The following is a 17385-nucleotide window of genomic DNA, read 5'->3' as shown; positions in this document are numbered from 1 at the left end:
AGTGCTTTCCTCGTTATAAGCTATCAGCGGCTCCCCATTGTTTATAAGCTCCAAACTCTGTGGTGCAGCATTCAAGGCCTTTTAAATTTGGCCTCACTCTATTTGTTTCAATCAGATGCATGACCCGTAGAATATAATTCATACCTGCACCTGACCGTCCCTCTCTGTTGATCTCCCCTCACTGGGCTGCAAGTTCCTTATGGAGGGGGAGTCTGTGCCCCTCGTCTTTGCACCTGCAGTTCTTGGTCCATCGTATATGCTATTCAAATACGGAAGGAAGAAGGAATGGACTGATATTGGACCTTCTGCCTTTCCCAACAGGTCATGCTCACCACTTCCTCTGTGGTTTCTTGCTCTTGCCCTCCTAACACTTTCTCCACCTGTCAAACTTTAGACCCATTTCTCCTTGATCCAGAGTCGGCTATGTGTGGAAATCTCTTCACATTTCCACCCAAGAGCAGACCTTAGCTGAGCTCCTCCTATGTCCATATACTGTTCCGTGTGTTGAGGATACAGCTTTGGAAAAGCCAGGCAGCATCCCGTTCCTCCTGCATCTGATGTCTGGTGGAAAGCAATCATCTAATGAATATAAGTGCAAATGCTATAGAGCAAAAGTGATTGGGAAAAACTAAAGCCCAGAGGTGGTGATAGGGGTTAAGTGTTAGTCACTCAGTCATGTATGACTCCTTGAGACCTCATGAGCTATAGCCTGTTAAGCTCCTCTGTCCATGGGATTCTCCAGGCCAGAATACTACTAGCGTGAGTTGCCGTTTCTTACTCCAGGGGATCTTCCCTACCCAGGGATCAAGTCTCTTATGTCTTCTGCATGGGCAGGCGGGGTTCTTTACCACTCATGCCACCTGGGAAGCCTTGGTGATAGGCATTCCAGCTTGGTAAGTATGGCCAGGCAGGCTTCTCCAGGGAGGTGCTCTGAGAGGGGGAGGTACCAATTGTTTTTTCGCCTGTGGAGTCTGGCCTCTCCTATCTCCTCCAAACTTTGCCTTGTTGATTATCTGTCTGTCCTACATATAATCAACCTGTCTCTTATGTGGGTTTCTTCCTGTTAACCCAATGTGCATGCCAATCAACAATCCTGTTCTGAGAAAAACAGCCCCTCCTTGACCTCACGCCCTTCTTCAGGTACTCTCTTTTCAGCCTCCCCACAATGGTGAGAAAGTACTTGCAATGTGGCTCTCTACTTACCTGCCTTCTGTGTCTGCTGTCTTCCCTGCTCTGACACCTGCTCCCAACCTCCAGTAAATCCATTTTTGGCCTCAATCCAGGGACTCTCTGGTGCCGAGTCCCGTGGACACGTCCTGGTCCTTACCTTGCAGGATCTCTGCAGAGTCAGCCTGCTGCCATCCTCTCCTCATCTCTCTCCTCCAGTCTAGCCCTCTTCCTCGGTTCTTTTATTTACATACTTCCTCTCAAAAGCTCGCCTTCCTCAGGGTCTTCCCTTTCCTTTGGCTCCTCTTGTTGTTCAGCAACACACCCAAGACCACAGCCTCTGTCTACAAGCTAGTGAACCCACAGTCCACACCTACAACCAACTCCTGTCCCCAGAACCGGTGCCCCCAGACATCTCCAACCTAGGGCGGCTCCAGACCTCCAGGGTCAGTGTGTCTGAAACTCACCACCTTATTGTCCAGATCAGCAGCTCTCCTTGGGTCCCAGCTCACAAATGTTCTACCAGGACCCCCAGCAAGGAAGCTGGACACCATCCTAGAGTCGTCTCCCTCCCTGGCTTCCCTCCCTTAATCCGGCAGTTGTGCTCACTTTCACCTCCTCACTAGCTTCCAAGCTCACTCCTCCATTTCCATCACTGCACCCAGATTACCCTCCTCTATCAGGTCTCCCCGATCCAGGATGGTCTCTGATCCACACAGAACTGCCAGAATAATCCCTTGGAGATGCAGCTTGGACCACATCCCTCTCTACCTTAAACCTCTCTTTCATCCTTTTTTGCCTGCAGCACGTGGTTGGCACCCTTAGACCTGTGCTACAGCCCCTGCTTCACCAGCGCCCGCCTGCATCTCCATCCACTGCATCCTCAGTCTCTGCCTGGCACTCAGTATTCAGGGCATACCTAGCTCCTTGTCATTCTGTGCACTCAGCAGGCTGTTAATGGCTCAGTTCCTTTGCTTACTCAGGGCCCTCTGCCTGGAATATCCTAACTTTGTCTGCCAAGCCTATCACTCAGCTCATCTCTCCTGGTTCTTCTTCTCTCAAATCAGGATTAGCAGCTTCAGGCGCCTCCTCCCACTGCTGCATGTGGCCCACTGATGTGCTCACCCCCTCATGCCCGCCCTTCCCCCCACATATCCTACACAGGATTGTAATCATCCGTTCGTGCCTATCCCCTTCTCTGTCAGGGGAATATGCAGCCATGTCATGTTCGTTTTCGCATCCTCTGTACTTGACCCAGACTGTGAACTTGAAAAATGGTTTATGCTCAAAAGGACAGTGCTAGGCACCTGGTTAAGAGGAAAGCAAGAAAGGTATATTGAGAAGGGAGGCAAGATAGCATTACGGTTCCTGCCTTGCTACTTAAGGGCTGCACATGATCGGACAAGTCCTGGACCCCTCTATGCCTCTGTTTCATCACCTGTAAAATGGGCGTTAGCAAAGCACCTCGCCAGAGGGTCGCTGGAGGATTAACTGGGATAGTGTGTGCGGAGTGCTTGCAGGGTCAGCTGGCTTGTAACTCAGGCACAGAGTAGGACCTGTCCATTTACATACATTATTCCATTTACTTGGCATAACACCCTTGAGAAGTAGGTGTTATTTTCCGGTTGTTCCCTGTTAAGGACACTGTTGAAAGAAGTGGAGTGGTCTCCCCAGGGGCTCCCAGACCGTCAGAGATGGAGCCATGCTGCTCCTGGTGCGTCTTTCCTGCTCCTCGACTGACCTGACTCCGGAGAGCTCACTCGCTTCCTAGAGAGCAAGGGAGGATCTTCGTGGAGTCTGAAAGAGACAGCTTCCAGCAAGCCAGAGAAAACCCTGTGGAGGGAGCGGCCTGGGGAGGGACCGGCACTCACTGTCCCACGGGCAAATTTCCCTGTGTTTGCAGGGCAGGTGGGGGACTTTGCTGGGTCATAATGGGTCAGAAAGGAAAGCTGTAATGGGTGTATTTGGGGGATCTTTTCTCCCTATGGGGGTGATGTCTGAGCTTGTGCTTCTGGAACAGACCTGCTTCTTCCCATCAGAAGGGCTCCTAGGTGGGCATGGGGTGGGAAGAGGGTGGGGTTGTCTGAGTGGGCCCACCTAGGGTGCTAACCTGCTTGTCTTGTCCTTGCCTGCATTTCTGCTCCTTACACTTCTCCTCTGGGAAATGCAGTCATCCTAGCTATTTGCAGGGCTCGTGTGCAGTGAAGAAAGTCCCTCTCTTTGGGATTTAGAGGCACACAGTGGAGATTCAGCTCCTGTGAGGGTCTCCTATCCTTCCAGGAGCTTTTTCCATTGAAGACTCTGGCCTCCACAATACTGGCCTCCCAGCTTGCTAGTCTAGGCACAGCCTGAACCATAGAACCTATTCCCACTGGACTCTGGATCTGAGGGATGCGAAGACCTTCAGGAAACCCACCAACTGGGGAAACCCTCTCCTTCACAAACAGTCAAGGTCCAGTGAGCATGTGTTTCTGATTTGGAAGGAGTGAGCACATGAAGTGGGGGAGGGGGCAGGTCAAAGGGGCAGGGACATGGGAGGAAGCTTTTGGACAGGAGGCGGAGATGGAGATCTTTTTCATTCCCTAAGCAATGGGGACAAGACATTTTCTAAGGGTGCAGCTGGGGCAGAGTAGTTGGTGCCAAGGAAAGAGTTCCGGACCAAGGTCCTGGTAACATATTTCCAGCTCTGCTGTCATTCGTTCCATGTCCTTAGGCCCACATTATTCCTTTCCATGAGGTTCTGTTCCTCTCATCAGTGCAATGGGGAGACAATACCCAATTCATCCATTCGTTGTTTATGTGTGTCCTTGCGTCAAGCCAGGAGGCTGGTGCTGGAGATGCAGAAAGGAAGGTCTCTGCCCACAGGACAGCTCACAGCTGCCTGGGAACTAAGCCACAAACACATACCCAAGTGAGGTGAAAGCCTGGTAGGAGTCTTGCTCAGGTATGAGGGGAATGCAGAGGAAGGGACCTATAATGGGTTGAACATGCCCTTGCTCAGCTGCTGAGTTATGTCCCACTCTTTGAGACTCCGTGGACTGTAGTCCACCAGGCTCCTCTGTCCATGGGATTTCCCAGGCAAGATTACTGGAGTTGGTTGCCATTTCCTTCTCCAGGGGATCTTCCTGACCCCAGGGATCGAACCTGTATTTTCTGCATTGGCAGGCAGATTCTTTATCACTGAACCACCAGGAAGCCTAGTGGGTTGAATAGTGGCCCCCAAAAGACATGACCAGATCCTAACCCCTGTACTATGGATGTGATCTTATTTGGAGAGAGGGTGTTTGCAAATGTAATTAACTTAGAAGCCTTGAGATTGGAGCACCCTGGATTATCTGGGTACGTCCTAAATCTCATGACACATGTCATGAAGGAGAAACACAGGCACAGAGAAGGAGGCCTGTGACTACAGAGGCAGAGATTGGAGTGGTGAGCCTACAATGCCACGGATTGCTGGCAGCCACTAGAAGAGACTAGAAGAGAGGCAAGGGACAGATGCTTCTTCAGAGCCTCCAGCAGAATCCAATCCTGTCCATACTTTGATACTGAACTTCTGGCCTCCTGGAGTGGAAAGAAGACATTTCTGTTGTGTTAAGTCACCTGACAATTGTTATGGCAATTGTTACGGCAGCCCCAGGAAACTAACACAGGCACGTGACCATCTGCAGGAAGGTGATCTGAGAAGGCTTCCAAAGGAGGTGGCTTGGAAATGAGTCCTGAAGTCCGAGTAGAAGGTGGCTAGCTGGGGAGGAAGAGAGAAGAGAGGCATTCAGGATGAAGGCCTAACACAGCACAGGCACAGAGGTGAGAAGAGGTGAGGCAGGATAAGAGAACCCAAATGATCCAGAAGGCCCGGAGCTGAAGAACCAATGAGAGCCCTTGCCAGAGGTGGGTCTGCTCATCAGAAGTTTGCTTAGATTCACCTCAAGAGCTTGGACATTGTCCTGTGGGTCACAAGGGTTCAGCAGGGGAGTGACCTGGTCAGTGCTTTGAAAAGACCACCTAGGGACCCAAAAGGAAGGGCCAACCAGGAGGTAAGCATCCAAGCCAGGGGGCCTGTGTGGCAGCAATGCAAGCCTGGCGTGGTGGGAGCTGGACCAGGGTAGAGTCAGGGCAGGTACAGAGCCCAGAAATGGGAAGACCCATTGGGAAGAGGCACCATCTCCAAAGCCTGGGCTGCCTAGGTGGGAGGACACCCTGTTAGGGGTCTTGGTGATGTCATTCTGAGAGATGGAGTAAGACTGGCCTCCAGAGGCTGCGATGTTTGGGTTGGAGACACGTTGCTTCCCTGCAGGATTGCTCAGAGGATCGATTGAGTATAACTCATGTAGGGCAGCCAGTGCAGTGCCTGGCTGGGAGAAGACTGGAGACAGGGCCCCAAGGGAAGGAAATCGAGGCCATTTTCCTTCCCATCCCTGGCATCATGCGCTGAGCTGGGCACAGTAGGTGTTCAGTGAGTGCTCGAAGACAAGAACTGTGGGCTGGACCCCGGTCATCAGGTTCGCGGCCATCACAAACGCAACATGCTTCACAGCACGGGGTCCATTCTGCAGACCTCATCAACCATGCAGTCATGGGGAGATCAATTGGTCCGGCTCCAGCTGTTGAAACTAGGAGCAGAGAGGAACCACGGACAAATAGTCCTCAGCTCAGCACTTTCTCCATCTGGGAAGAAAACCAGGTGTGGGGGGAGAGTACCAGGCCATCAGGAGGTTATGAGGCCATAAATAAGAGATTTGTGGTAAATAAGCTGGCGAACATATCCGCTCGCTGCTCTTTTTTATCACTCACCTAGAGAGCAAAATTCCCCCGCATCTTTTCTGCAGGCCAATAAATATCTTTCAAGGAGCCGGTATTTACATAGAGAGTAAGGGGGGCTCCCCGGCTCCCCAGGCCCCGTGTCAAGAAGGAACAATGTATAGCCCTAAAGAGAATGGCTGTGCAGAGAATCGATGCAAATGCAGTTTATTTTCCCAGGATGATGTTCCCGAGCAGGGTTCAGCCTGAGTTCAAGGATTGTGCTCGGTTGGTGGTGTGGGCCCTTCTCTAAGCCATGGGGGATGACTCTTTCCCCTAGGCTGGGGGTCACATGGCCCTTCCTGCTCTAGGGCCCTGTGCTTGAAACTCTCTCCCCTAAATGAAGCAGACTCAAAGGAGAAAATAAGGGACCTCTAGATCAACCACCTTCCCTGGTGGCTCAGTGGTAAAGAATCTACCTGCAATGCAGATGACACAGCCTCGATCATCTGTAGTATAGGGAAGATCCCCTGGAGGAGAAAATGGCATCCCAATCCAGTATTCTTGCCTGGAGAATCCCCTAGACAGAGGAGCTTGGCAGCTACAGTCCATGGGGTTGCAAAGAGTTGGGCATGACTTACCAACTAAACAGCAATAACAGATCAACCACCAGGTGTCATTCCATGAAAGGTTGCATGAGGACCAGCAGGTATGTGCCAGGCGTGATGGGGATGTGGAGGCAGGCAGGACAGACGCGGCTCCTCTCCCACTGGTGTGTAAACTCTGGAGTCAGCTGCTCTCTGAGTAAAGGAGAAGGCCTGATATATAAGCTGACAGCAGAGGAGTGGCCAGCACGAAGAGCCCAAAGTGCAGGCACAGAGAAGCATGGCACCCGGAAGAGGTCCTCATGGGACACCTGGTGAGCAAAAACCTGGCTCAAGGCAGAAGTGAAGGAGGAAGCAAGTGGCTTCTCAAACTGGTTCCTGTCTCCATCTCTAGTCCTTGGGCAGTGGGAAGCCACTTCAGGATCTTAGGCAGAAGAATGACATTCCCAGAGAGACTATTTCTGGAAAAGGAAACAAGTAACTTTTCTCATGACCATGATTCTTGGATGATGTCCCCTTCATCTTAGAATAATGCCCACTGCAAATAAGTGCTTGATAAGTGCCTGTTGAACCACTGAAGCAATGTATGGAATCTCCTATTGATGAGTAGACCTTTGGAATATGATGTCCTTGGAATGACCTGGAAAGCCAGTGCTGTGGACAGACAGCATTTTGCTTTTTACTTTGGAAATGAAGGAGAATCTGATGGTGGCCAGTGCTTGTCCAAGGTCACCCAGGTGCTTGATGGCTGAGCTGAGACTGAAACTCAAGTAATCTCTGTTGAAAGATTTCATGTAATACAGCTTGGGAAGACAGGCAGAGACAATATGGGGACCAAGATGGGAAAGGCCGGGGGCGAGAAGAAAAGAGAAAGGAGGAAAAGCGAAGTGCTGGGTGGGGAGTGCCAGTCCTCTTCCACCTTTTACTGCTTTGGATTTTGTTAATGGCCCTGAGTGTAATCGTATAGGACATAACATCTTTTCCATATTTATGGAACCAACAGCGCAAGCTTTTAAACACACACAAATTCACCTCTGACCACAATATATAATTTTACTTTATAAAGAATGAGGAAAACTTCTTCCTGAACATCTGGCTGTTATTTCTCCAAACCCAGATGTGATAAACAAGAAGGACAAGTCAATAGGCTGTACCCGCCAGGAACAATTGACCAGAACTTTCTAACCTTTGTGCTCCATAGTCCTCTGGATTCGGCTAATGATACCAGCTTCTGCCCCTGGAGGCCTTAGGTTCTCTAGATGACTGGTAGGTTCCATCTGTGTTTAATTGTATGTGCTCTGGTGTTTCAGCTGTTGGAGAGGGGAACTTCTGCATTCACTTTCTCCTTCAAGAGACTCACGGGTGGTGAGGGAGGCGGAACGATGATGGATGGGAGGGTTGTTCTGACCATTGGCTACAGTCCGCAACTGTCACTGGGCTGTGTTTCCTAAGGGGCAGGGTTATGTGTATTAGCAGTTTGCGCCTTGTGGGGAATGCCATCTTTTCCCCTCTTGCCCCACAGATTAGCTACTTTGCTCACTGACACAGTGTCAGCCCAGAGCAGTCCCAGTACCTGGCCTTGTTCTCTGTTCTTGCTTTCCAGCCCATGGCTGGATGCCAGGAGGTCAGACGGGATGACGAGCTGCAGATGTATCCATCTTTGGTTTGGTGGGGAAGGAGGTAGGATGCCTCGTGCTGGCCCTCTGGTCTAAGCAGCATAGTCCAGCCAAGTTGTTAGAGAAGAGAAGCACAGGAGGTGGCTAGTGGAGCGGGGAAGGCTTGCCACATAAAGGAGACCTCCCCCCAGGCCTGCTGCTGGCCCTCCTGTATCCTACATATGTAGCCTGCCAGAGCCCCTAGGAAGGGGAGTGGGAGGAAGGATGGTAGGATAAGGCACATATCATATCAGAAAGCAGGAAGCCTCATTACCAGCTTCTGTCTTCTCTCCTGTTGGTCACAGGTAGTTAGTTACATTCAAAAGTAAATGCTTGCTAGATAAAGGGGTGGACAGGAAGGCAACTGGCCAAATCCAAGTGTGACCAGCAGGGGATTCCAGGGAAGACCTGGCTACTTGGCTATTTGCACCCTGACTATCTGTGACTTGCCCCAGTGGGAATTAGAATCCCTACACTGCTGCCTTCCCAAGGTAATTGTGCAGCTCCATAAAGAATACACAGGTAATATTTGAAACACTAGGAAGCACACTGTACTTGTGTATGAAAGATATCTGGGGTGATATTAGACAGTTGGCAGACTCTGACTTGTGCAAGAGGTCTGCAAACCTTTTCTTTCAGAGATAGACCTCCCTAGGGGGCAGCACCGGTCAGCACCCGCCCCCCTCCCCACCAAGCCCAACCCAGGCTCTAGGCGGGGCAGGGAGTCTGAGCGAGGCAAGACGGCACTGGACCTCTCGCTGGTGCTAGGAGATGTGAGGGGTGCTCATCTCCCATGGTCCTCAGCACTTCCAGGACCTGGAAGGCAGGGCCAGGCTGGACACGATCACCCTCATCCCTCCACACATCCCCTGGAACTGTCCTGTTGCAGCTTGACTCTCAATGTCATTTATCACTAGATAGACTTCCAGTAGAAAGACAATTTGCAAAAGAAGTCCTGGATGTGCAATTTCCGTTACTTCTTCCAGTTACTATGTGACTTTCTACACGTCACTTCTCTTTCTATACCACTGTTTTCTCATCCTGTTGGTATTAAAACCTATGCTCTGATTAACACATAGGGTTGCCTTCAGAATCAAAAGAGAGCATGGATAGGAAAATGGCTTGTAGGCTCGAAATCTCCTAACACATATAAGGAATTGTAATGTAATGTTTAGCCCTAGCCCATCAGAGTTCTTTAAGTACAGGTCTGGGCCAAAACATTAGAGGTGGTTTAACTTGGTTCCCAGATCCAACACATGCCTTGTTAAATATCAGCCAAGGTGGTATGTAATAAAAAATTTCACGCTGAACCCAATATAGGTTGATAGATAAACATTGACCTTCCAACCCAAAGCTGAATTCCCGTTCCTCCAGACGCTGATGCCAAAATCAATCTGCTCAGGTTCGTAAAGAAACCAACAGCCTCTCGGCAGAGCAGAGACCTCTGTAGGTGGCCATACAAGTTTGTTCTGGCTTTTTCAAATTGAGGTTGGGATTTTTTAATAGGCACAGAGGTCTGAGTAGTCCTCCATCCGCTGGCCCATTCATTCTGTGAGACAAGTGCGTCCCAGCCTGCTCCATGGTTTCTCTTCTCTGGAGGATGTTCCCAGGTTCCTTCAGTGGGCTCCACTGTCTTCAACCGCTCATGGTGAAAGGGGATGTCTCCTGCGAGGGGAGTCGTGTCATAAAACTGTCACTGGGTGCTTGATCCAATCACACCTCCCTGGTAGGGCTGATCGTTGTATATGCATTTTAGATTTGCTGCAGCAATGCTGTTTGTGAGGAGAAAGGGTGTTAATGAGGCTGTCACAAAATCTCCCTCTGGTAACATGCAGGCAGTTGGAAAACGCAAACTATCCCCCTTGGGAACCTTTGTCTCCTTGTGTGGTCCTTCTCCAGGGTCCTGGGTTCAGGGTCCAGGACTCGGTGCTCTAGGGTAACAGAGCACATGGGGGGCCGTGCGAGCAGCAGGCTGAGGGCTTTGGTCCTACTGCTGCTTCTCCCTGTGGCCTTGGACAAGTTGCTTCCCTTTAGATGACTCGGCTTCAGTATCACACAAATGTCATTCTCACAAACTGAGATGACGAGGAACAAAGTTAAAGGATGGGAAAGAGCTGTGAGACTCTGCATCAGCGGGGGTCGTAATGAACGCTGCTGCTGGAGTCTGTGCAGGACATGGCGCTGAGCACTAGCCTGTGCTGATGAGTACCATCCTTAGGAGACCTCCTCACGGGGGCCGTCCTGTGTCCCTGTGTCCTAGGTGAAGAACCGACTCTAACAGAACAGCATGGTCCCCTTGGTCAGCAGTGCAGGATATGCCATGGGACTGTGTGCCGGGATAACCCCTCAGATCAAAGGTGAGGGGGTTGCAAAGAGTGAGAACGATGCCATCTGTCTGAGAAAGGGGAGGGCGCATCACATTCAAAGCACAGAGTGGTGGGGTGGGTGAGTGCAAAGTTGGAGCCCAGGAGGGGTGGGTGTGTGTCCACATAGGGGAGGAGGGCAGTGGGGAGGCCAGAAGGGCAGTCTGCACCTGCATGTGGGCACTTTGTTTCGGGAGCCAATATCCTTAGTGTTCTACAAACGATCCAAAGCAGTTTTCTTATACTGTCTCCTGTTGGTCGGAAAGGGTGGCAGGAAATGTACAGTGCATCCAGGCTGCTCTTCACTTTTGGTTGCTCAAAGCCCTGCATCCACATGAGAGGTAGCAGTTCTCTCATCAGGAAAATCCACCCAGGGACCTGGAGGCAGCTTCATCCCTTCCTCTGGTGAGGATATCAGGAGTCACTGCTGAGTACTATTCCACAGTGTAAGTATATATACATATACACACACACAGTGTATATGAATATACACACACATACAGTGTGTATATGTGTGTGTGTATACACATACATATATATGCTTCCCCGGTGGCTCAGACAGTAAAGAATCCACCTGCAATGCAGGAGACTTGGATTCCATTGCTGGGTTGGGAAGATTCCCTGGAGAAAGGAATGGAAACCCACTCCAGTATTCTTGCCTGAAGAATTCCATGGACAGAGAAGCCTGGTGGCTTACAGTCCATGGAGTTGAAAGAGGTGGACATGACTTAGCAACTGAAAAACAACAACAACAATATGTGTACCACATACAGTGGAACATAACTCAGCGATATAAAAGAACAAAAGAATGCCACTTGCAGCAACATGGATAGTCATAGAGATTGTCATACTGCTTGAAGTAAGTCAGACAGAGAAGGACACATATTACATGGTATCACTTATATGAAGAAAGTGAAAAGATGGTACAAATGAACTTATTTACAAAACAGAAATAGAGTCACAGATGTATAAAACAATCCTACGGTTACCAGTGGGGGGAAGGGGGTGAGGAAAAACTGGAAGATTGGGAATTACATATACACACTACTATATATAAAATAGATAACTAATAAGGACCTACTGTATCACAGAGGGAACTCTACTCAACAATGTAATGACCTGTATGGGAAAAGAATCTAAAAAAGAGTGGATATATGTATAACTGATTCATTTTGTTGCACAGCAGAAAGTAACATAACATTATAAATCAACTATAATCCAAACAAATTTTAAAAAAGAAAAAAGAAGTCACTGCTGCTCGAAAGGCCCTGGTGACCCCAGGCACGGCTCTTGGGGCCGAGGCCCATGACCATGAGGTGTAGTCTTGCTCCGAAAGAGGCTTTGCCTTGCTTCCTGGTGCCAACAGCTGGTGAAACCCGCCCATCGCTGCTCCTTGAGAACGCAGGTGCATCGCGTGCCTGAGCTGACTCCCTGAGAAGTGGTAGAAAGAAGGCGTCTAAACTACTTCCCTATTTAGACCTAAACTATTTGGATTGTCCTTCAATCAACAATAGAAGCTATCCACACTCTAGCCTCTTGCCAAGGAGACCAGCCAACTCCTGGCTCTGAGCCCACCTGAAACAATGGATAACAATAGCCTGCCCTTCTAATTGCTGTGCGACTGAAAGGCCGTTTTCACACATGGTATCTCCAGGGCAGACTCTCCACCCACTCTTCCAAGTGATTCTGGTCTAGACTTCATAGATGCCTAGAGCGTTAATATAGAGATCTAGGAGATCTGTGAACCAGCCCACAGCTGGGTACAGGTACTTTTTGCTAGGGAGAGAGCCTTAGTTGTTGTTTTTTAAATCCTATTCTTTAAGAGGTATAAGACTCTAAAAATGTTTGATTTTGATTCTTGTGTTAAGATGGCCAAAAAAGCTGCCTCTCTTAATCTTACCTATTTAGGTCGTGCTCCAAGATATACTTTAATATTGTGGTTCAGATGTCAGCCAAGGTCAGATAAAGGACATTTCTGTATCTTTTGGTTAACTGTGATGGAAGTCTTGATCTATTAGAGTGCTTGGCAGTCCTTAACCCAAGACCTATTCAATACATCCTCTTTAAAAATCGGTACTAGGAAAGAGTTAATATTCACTGAAGCTGAGATGTGGGTCTTTCCTCTTCTCAGTAAGTGGGAATTATGTGACTCAGGATGTTTCCCTCCTTGCCCTGGCTGCCAGGAAGGTCTGAGTCACATGTGATGTTCATGTATTCCTTGGTTTTTATTCAGCACCTGTATTCTGCTGCACCTGCTGCTGCTGCTGCTAAGTCGCTTCAGTCGTGTCTGACTCTGTGCGACCCCATAGACGGCAGCCCACCAGGCTCCCCCGTCCCTGGGATTCTCCAGGCAAGAACACTGGAGTGGGTTGCCATTTCCTGCTCCAATGCATGAAAGTGAAAAGTGAAAGTGAAGTCGCTCAGTCGTGTCCGACTCTTAGTGACCCCACAGACTGCAGCCTACCAGGCTCCTCTGTCCATGGGATTTTCCAGGCAAGAGCACTGGAGTGGAGTGCCATTGCCTTCTCCAGCACCTGTATTCTAACATCATGCAAAGCACTGGGGATAGAGACAGCCAGGCAGATGTGTTTCCTGCTGTAACAAAATGGCTTTATGACCCCCAGGTGTGCGTGTATGTTAATTTTTTTTAATTCTACTGCAGATTTTAAGCAGTGATGATAGCAAACACATACACATGGGTGATAAGTCACTTCAATCATGTCCGACTCTTTGCAACCCTATGAACCGTAGCCTGCTAGGCTCCTCTCTCCATGGGATTCTCCAGGCAAGAATACTGGAGTGGGTTGCCATGCCTCCCTCCAGGGGATCTTCCTGACCCAAGGACTGAACCCACATCTCTTACATCTCCTGCATCAGCAGGCAGATTCTTTACCACTAGCACCACCTGGGAAGCCCCAAACACATAGAGCTTGCTATGTCTAGGCATCATCTAACTGGCTTGGATATTTCACTGATTTAATGGCCCTCATAAACTTAAGAGTTAGGTACTATTATTATCTCAGTCTAAATATGAAAAAAATGAATGAAATAACTGGCTCAAGGTCAAAGTGCCAACAAGGGACAGAGTTAACAGCCAAAGCTCAGCCCTCTGACTCCAGGTGCCGTGCTGAAACCTGGTACCCACACTGCTCGCCTCCGGGTGGAACAACACCTTATGTTTATATGGCATGTTCTACTCTATGGAGTACTTTACACCCATTGCTGCCATCACCTTGGTTAGTAAATACTCTTATTCCCATTACTGAGATGACAACAGTGATCCTCAGAAAGGTGATGGGATTCTGTGCATCAGCAGCCAAGCTGGTACCCAACTCAAGTCCTCTGAGCCCAGATCTTAAAGGATATCTTCCCTATGACCTGACTCCTTCCTTCCCTCTTAGCACATGTTTGCCTGTCATTGTGAATGGCTCCAGGCCTGAGAGGGGAGTGGACAGAAGCAGAGCTTGATATCTTTCATTTGATGACTAACTGGCCAAATGTCCAATTGACCTTTTTTGGATATGTGAGTGGAGATCCTCTAGGGCTGGTTAAATGTAAGATCAGACCTTGTTAATGCTGGGAAGAACCTTGAAGATTGTTGATCCAGGAATTTCTGACAGTTTGAGGGGAGACATCAGAATCTCTTCCAAGAACGTGATGTGTGTTATGGACACTGTCTTCCAAACCCAGGTCACCCTGATCCCCAGCCTTGTTCTTATCTGACCACCAAGGCATTTTTATGATAATTTCTCATTGTGTCCAGAAGGGGCTCTCAAAAAGAGGCTTATTGCTTGCTTTCTGCAGATCTAAATACCTTTCTTCTAGTTGTTGAATCACAGGACATTTTTTATTTTATTATTTTCATATTTTTTTTTCTGCAACGGAGAAGAAAGGGAAGTGTTATTTTCAACTCTGAGCATAACGTGCCTTTGATTAATGTATATTGTAGTCATCACAGAATCCACGGCTGACTATTAGCGATGGAACCAAATGAGTTGAATAGATTATCAAAGACCAGCAGCCCCAGTCCCATTCTGAGATACACGCTTGTCTTTAGAACATTAATCTCGTTACAGGTTAGAGTATGATTCCAATTTCCCTGATGGTAGGCGGGAGGGGAGGAAGACTCATCAAATCCGCCAGGGGCGAGGAGCGCTCAGATCTCAACGGGACTGAAAGAAAGCAGTGTGGTTTTCTTAAAATGATTATTCCGAAGGGATGGGGAAAAGGCGTGCGAGGTGTTTTGAGAGGGAGAAGCAGTTTCCCAGGGTGAGCAGGCAGGGGAACTGGAAAGCGGTTTCCAGCCTAAGCAGAAGGGCTGTCTGCAGGGGTGAGGTTCTCTGTGGGCGCTGCTGACGAGGAGATGTCAGGCTGATAGGAAGTGGGTGAAGGATGTCGGGGAATGTAGCAAAGTAACCAGAGCCTGACCTTCGAGGCTCATTGAGCCCCCAAAGGCGCTGACCTGCAGTGGGGAATGGAGCTCTGAACTTGAATTAGTGGTGACGCAATCCCACCCCAGGAGAACCCTCAGGCCCTGCCTTTCAGCTGGCCCAGGCCTCTGGGGACCTCAGACCTGGGGAAATTCTCACCCTAATCCCCTTGAGGGTGAGCCTGAGGACTTTGGACTCTTGGTCCCATTGAGCAAGTTTTTACCCACGCCACGCCGGCAGAAGAACCCCCAGGACTCCCCTGAGCAGCCCACTGCTGCCTTTCCACATGGCACCCCACCCAGTTCTTCACACAGTCAGACTCTCTTTACTGCCCCAAGCAACCTCCCCACTGTGTGCTCAGATACCCACATGTAGACACAGCCACCGCGAGTGTAAACTTTAAAGGAGGAAGTTGCCCAGTCCTTTACCTAATTCATCACCTCGTCCTTCGTCTGTCTTCACCTCCTCCCCTAAACAGCCCACCTTTCAGTGAAGCCTGCCTCCTCACTGTTCCTCCAGGTCGACACAAAACTTTCATGTCCACACCCTTCTGCCTGTGTTGGTCCCTACCTGTGACTCTGTTTCTCCTTGTCCATCTGAAAACCTCCTCCTTAAAGTTCAACCTCCAGCTCAGCAGTCATTCCGGCAGGGGAATGGCCTTAATCAAGCCTTCTTATGACATTCACCCTCTTTTCCAGCAGGACCCCACCCTCTCCCTCTCTGCCGGCTACATACACATCTTGAAGCCCCCGTTATGTAGGGTGAGAGTGATAGTTCTGCCCACCTGCCTGCCCTTCTTGTGGACACCTTGGAAGATGAAGACTCTGGCTTCCTAATATTTGGCCCACCAAGGCCGGTCACAGCTCCTGGCTCCTGTCAAAGGTCATATCCCACAGTAAAACCTTTCTAAGTCCCCCTCTCACACAGGGTGTGTTCACTCACTTGCCCTCCCTGGGAAGGGAAGATAGGTTTATATGCCATTGAACAGAGAGAGAGCCAAGCTCAGAAGGATTATCATTCCGTCCAAACCCCAGAGTTCCGGCAGAGTTTTGAGCTTGGTCTTCCTGAGCCCAGACTCTCCCACCGTCCTGCAGCTCTTCGGGGTGAGTCCAAGTTCATGGACTAGAGGGTAGAAATTTCGAGCTTTGTCTTAGACAACAGGCCCAGGACTAGGGGGAGGTGGGAGAGGCTCAAAATTTAATCAGGCACTTATTCTCAGGTACCGCACTCGTCCCCAGAGATGAGAGACTCCCTAAATTTTGTGCCCTCGGCAGGCACCTTGCTCACCTCCCTCTGCTCTCAGCTCTGCCTGGGACTCCCGTCAGCTGTGTCAGATTTTAGGATTGGCTGTGGATTTGCTGATTCGCGTGATGAGGCTCTCTGAGCGCCAGCTCTGTGCCAGGCACTGGAGGCAGAGGGGAGGAGGGAACTGCGGAGAAATGGACGTGAAGCCTGCTCCTGACCAGGAGGTCGGGAGGAGGGAGGGGGCTCCTGACACAGGATCTAGCTTCCTAGATGGGAAGGCACAAAAGCCAGGGGCTGTTCTGGGAGCCCGGTTCTAGTGAGATGGCTGGAAACAGATCAGAAAGTAGCCTGGCACCTGCAGTGTGGCCAGGCCCACGCATCGGCATTGCATCCAGAGGACACAGTTGGTACCTCTGAAGCCACGAGGCTGGATGTCCTGGATGGAGGGCTCTGGCTAAGGGCAGACGGTGCCGGCAAGTCACGTCTCAAGCACCATCCATTTTCAAAACCATCACCTCACCTCAGTCGGTCTCCGTCCTTGAGTAAAAAGCAGCCTTGGAGGGCCTGTGCTCATCCCCTCTAGTTTTTTAAACAAGTTCAGTCAGCCATGCACCTTGTTCTCCTGCTGAGATTCCATGGAGCATGCCAGGAGGTGGCAGAGGTTCCTGCCCAGCACTACTGCTTGTACTGGAACAGGGCACGATCGGGCTTTGTAAGGCCATGGCTGGAAAAACCATCACGATGGGGTCGGGGGGGACAGGTTTGGCTGCGATTTCCCCCTTCACATACTTCTGCTCCATCCTCTGCTGTGACCCATAAATTCATCGAGATGAAGTCATTCCCCAGTCGTGGCTGTAAAAAGTCAGCCTCATAGCTAGAGAGTTTGCAGCCGAGTTAGATTATAAAATAAAACCAGGGGTTCTGGAGGAGGAGGGTCAAACCCACAGGACCCTGGGGGAAGGGAGAATGCTGTTCTGTTCTTTTTAACAAGGATCAGCAGGTTTTCAACTTTGAAAGATCCCTCACCCCACTGCCCTGTGTGCCCCCAACTCCGTTTTGTATGGGGTCATTCCTGCAACTGTCACGGTGCTTCCTCACTGTTAAAAAATGAAACCAAAATAAAAAATTTAAAAACCAGCCTGAAAGTTCTCTCTGGCCTGCTGCATTTGAAACATGCCTCATT

Source organism: Oryx dammah, unplaced genomic scaffold (genome assembly GCF_014754425.2).
Source record: "Oryx dammah isolate SB20612 unplaced genomic scaffold, SCBI_Odam_1.1 HiC_scaffold_6, whole genome shotgun sequence".
Lineage (NCBI taxonomy): Eukaryota > Metazoa > Chordata > Mammalia > Artiodactyla > Bovidae > Oryx > Oryx dammah.
This window is presented reverse-complemented; position numbering follows the sequence as displayed.